This window comes from Panulirus ornatus, chromosome 12 (assembly GCF_036320965.1).
Source record: "Panulirus ornatus isolate Po-2019 chromosome 12, ASM3632096v1, whole genome shotgun sequence".
Classification (NCBI taxonomy): domain Eukaryota; kingdom Metazoa; phylum Arthropoda; class Malacostraca; order Decapoda; family Palinuridae; genus Panulirus; species Panulirus ornatus.
The window spans coordinates 58,523,083-58,527,615 of record NC_092235.1 but is presented as its reverse complement, the minus strand read 5'-3'; positions in this window follow the sequence as shown (position 1 = coordinate 58,527,615).

Below are 4,533 nucleotides of genomic sequence, written 5' to 3'. Positions count from 1 at the left end.
CTTTGTATCAAATGCCTAAAAATATAAGGCTATGTCCACACTATACGCAGTGTTTCACTTAAGGAACACTGGGCAAAAAAGAAGATAGCTGAAAACTCTCCACTTTACTCATTATGAAATTTTGTTGCTCAAAGTTTAAGGGAGCAAAAATTAATGTAAACTGATACCTCACAAAGATCCTTATAAAATTCTATATCTTTTCACAATGCACGTTGCAACTTTGCCAAACATAAGGATTTTCAAAAGCTGAAAGTGCATAAATGCAGTGGCTATGCACCCGCTCAGTATCGTTGCAGATGCACTTAACTAGCCACAAAAGCTGTGGAATATATATATATATATATATATATATATATATATATATATATATATATATATATATATATATATATATATATATATATATTTTTTGTCGCTGTCTCCCGCGTTTGCGAGGTAGCGCAAGGAAACAGACGAAAGAAATGGCCCAACCCACCCCCATACACATGTATATACATACGTCCACACACGCAAATATACATACCTACACAGCTTTCCATGGTTTACCCCAGACGCTTCACATGCCTTGATTCAATCCACTGACAGCACGTCAACCCCGGTATACCACATCGCTCCAATTCATTCTATTCCTTGCCCTCCTTTCACCCTCCTGCATGTTCAAGCCCCGATCACACAAAATCTTTTTCACTCCATCTTATATGTGTGTGTGTGTGTGTGTGTATGTGTGTGTGTGTATGTGTGTGTGTGTGTGTGTGTGTGTGTGTGTGTGTGTGTGTGTGTGTGTGTGTGTGTGTGTGTGTGTGTGTGTGTGTGTGTGTGTGTGTGTGTCACCAGGAAGGATATGTGATTAGGAAGTGTTTCTGATCAAGAAGTGTATGTGTCCCGGCAGTGTGTGGCCAGGAAGCGTCTGTGGCCAGGGAGTCTGTGGCCAGCAAGCGTCTGTGGCCCGGAGGTCTTCAACTCTTGTTAGGGGGAGAGGGACTATAGAACATAAGGATGCAGCAATGACGGTCAAAACAGCAAGCATCGTTTATGACTTCTAATGAATTTGCAATGCTATGTAAAATTGAAGACACAGCAATACTAACGACTCGAAAAAGAATAAACACTATCTAAGTACCAGAAATGTATCCGAATCCAACATAAAGCGTCATTATATGAGCATATCGACAGTTAAGCCACACAAAACATTCCCTTGGTCGAGAGTTGATACCTGGAGAGTTCTCGCGACATACCCCACTATCATGAAACTACGTAATGTGTGTGTGTGTGTGGAGAGAGAGAGAGAGAGAGAGAGAGAGAGAGAGAGAGAGAGAGAGAGAGAGAGAGAGAGAGAGAGAGAGAGAGAGAGAAATAATATGAAAGCGAAGGTGACCATGATGATTATTCCCTGTTTGACTTGGTGGACACAGTACCAACCCAACCTGGTTTGTGGGTTTGTACTTCAAGTCCTCACAGCGAGGATGATGCAACGTTTGATGGCAGGTCGTAAGTAATAATATTTGATGCCAGGTCGTAACTGTTACACAGGCAAAACGTCGTTGCCTCATAGACTTAAATGACCGTGTAAATCACTCCTCTGGTGGCCATTGCGGATGTGCATTAAGTAATGAACATAAAACTCGGCCCCCCCTGAGTGTCGAGGTGGCTTTAGTGCAGGACTGAATATAATTTGTAGTTTATGATCTTGTTATAAGAAGAAAGAGAGGGGAGAGGGGATGTGTAATAGGGAGCGAAAGAGAAAGAGAGAGAATTAGATTAGAGAGAGAGAGAGAAAGAAAGAGATAGTGAGGTGTGTATTCACACACACACAACATCGTTTCATGAAATGACTCTAGTTTTGTCTTCCTTTATCTATCACTATTATTACAGAGCCTTCACTAAACTTCAAAGTCGTTTTTCTTCAAAGGAAAGAGACATCATTTTCCTCTCAACTTGTAACTCATTTCTATTATATTTCAGGTTTTATCATTACAGTGTATTCCTCTCCGTGAATTGAACTACATCATTACTCCACCTTCCCACGTATCTCACCTCAGGTTGTGCTTCTCTTGTACCACCTGAAGGACCATGTAAGAATTGGTCCCTCATCTTCACGACGTTCCCTCCTTGCTCCTGGCCCAGGCCACTTGATACGAGTTACTACCTCACATCCCTCCCAAAGCCACCTGGCCCAGGCATCTCACCTTGGCACCCCTCCTGCAATAGGAACTTGTAGTCTGGCAACCCTTCTCATCTAGCAACTCCACCCACATGACCCTCCACCCAGGCAATGTTCCAGCTTGGTCACCCTCCATCCTAGCAACTCTCTACCCTGGCAACCCTCTACCCTAGCAAACCCCCACCTGAACAACCCTTCATCCTATAGTTACCCTTAACTCAGGCCACAGCAAACCCTCAGCTTCCCTCCTTCCGTCACAATTCTATTTTCCCAACTACCCTTCACACCAGTCCATTTCCTCCCACCTACCCCTTTATTCCAGTCCACCTCCGAGCTAGCCAACCACTATCCCCCGTCGTCCTCAACACTAGCCATCCTCCTCCAGTCCCGTCAACCTTCACCGTAGTTACCTTGCTTGTCACTCATCCGTCCAATCAAACCGTCCTACCACTCCAACTCTCTTGGTATCCCCCCCCCTGACTTTATTTCCCACTCCTCTCCTTCAGCTACCTCCTCGCCCTCTGCGGCCCCAGCGGAGGTTATTGCTCCGGCTGCGGGGTGGTGGTGTGAGGGGGAGGAGAAGAGGTGGGGAGGTGAGGGGGGACAAAATGAAGCTCCTGGAGTGCATTAGTCAGTAGTGGCGGCAGGGATTAACTCGTAAATTACCGCTTCTTCACCTCACGGTTCTCAGCCGGGGCATCGAGGAGGGGCAGGGACGAGAGTGAAGGCGAAGCTGGAACATTGATTTAGGCCAGTTTGTATGTAGTTGATTTCCTTGGGAGTAAGAGATGGAATTGATATTTCGTTCGCAAGGGCCGACTGGCCGCACCACGGGCAGTTCTGAGATTGATAGCAGGAAATCCATTAGTTGCTTCGCTCATGAACTGCTAAGTACACCCGATGAAATCACACACTGTAGTTTGCTGGTGGCTGGTTCTCCTTGTATGCTAACCCAGTTTGGTTCGATTCGGTCCTGTATATCCCTAATGGGTCCTGTATGGCTGTAGTCATCCCTTCCTGGCCCAGGTTAGTCCTTGAGAACCCTGCTTGGCTCTGTCTAATAATTCTATTTGGTTATATCTGGCCCTTTTCAGTCCCCGTTTGACCTTGTCTGGCTCTGCCTAGGTTCGTCTAGCTCTAGTTGCTCTTACCTTACTCTGTATGACCTAGACTTAGAGCTTTCTAGGTGGCTCTTGCCAACAACAAGATGTCATTCTACACTATCCCTTCAACACCGTACTCTTTACGTATATTTACACTATCAAACATTTCATTTACTAATCTCTCTCTCTCTCTCTCTCTCTCTCTCTCTCTCTCTCTCTCTCTCTCTCTCTCTCTCTCTCTCTCTCTCTCTCTCTCTCTCTCTCTCTGGTGTTTCAAATCTCCCTATCAGAGAATCTGTGTGTGTGTGTGTGTGTGTGTGTGTGTGTGTGTGTGTGTGTGTGTGTGTGTGTGTGTGTGTGTGTGTAATTACACATTTGTAAAACACAGGGAGGGAGGGAATGGTAGTACATTCATGAGGCCCCCATCTTTTAAACTACCTTTGCTTACGAAGAGACTTTGTCATTATGCATGGCTAGCGAGTAGTCCTCACCGCAGGAAAGTAGAGTTAAGAGTAGGGTGAACCATATGCTGTTGAAAGATTATGTGCGAGATGGAGGGAGTGTGTGTTTGTAGGCTAAATGACAGCGACCCATGTGTATGTGCGGCAGATAGCAGAGGCAATAGCCTCCCTCAAGGAGAGGAACTTGATAGCTATTACAGTGATGGCTCACTATCCAGATGGTAACATATATATATATATATATATATATATATATATATATATATATATATATATATATATATATATATATATATATATATATATATATATATATATATATATATATATATATATATATATATATATATATATATATGTATATATATATATATGTATGTATATGTATGTATATATGTATATATACATATTCTTTTTGATCGCCGTTTTCTGCATTAGCGAGGTAGCGTGTAGGGAAAAGACGGAGAAAGGCCACATCCGCTCACATTCTTTGGCTGTCGTGTGTAATGCAAAGAAACCACAGCTCCTTATCCACAACCAGGTCCCACAGAATTTTCCATGTTTTATTCCGGATGCTTCACATGCCCTGGTTCAGTCCAATCACGACACGTCGACCCCTGTATACCACACCGTTCCAATTCACTGCATCCCTTGTGAAAATACAATTATACGGACAGGAAGACAAAACATACAGAGCTTGTCGTAACACTTTAGGATAAACAAGAGTGAAACAAGTTTGTTACAGATATGGATATGTTTATTGGTAATGTTACATTTTGCCTTACATTTGTCATAGGAAGGAAGACAC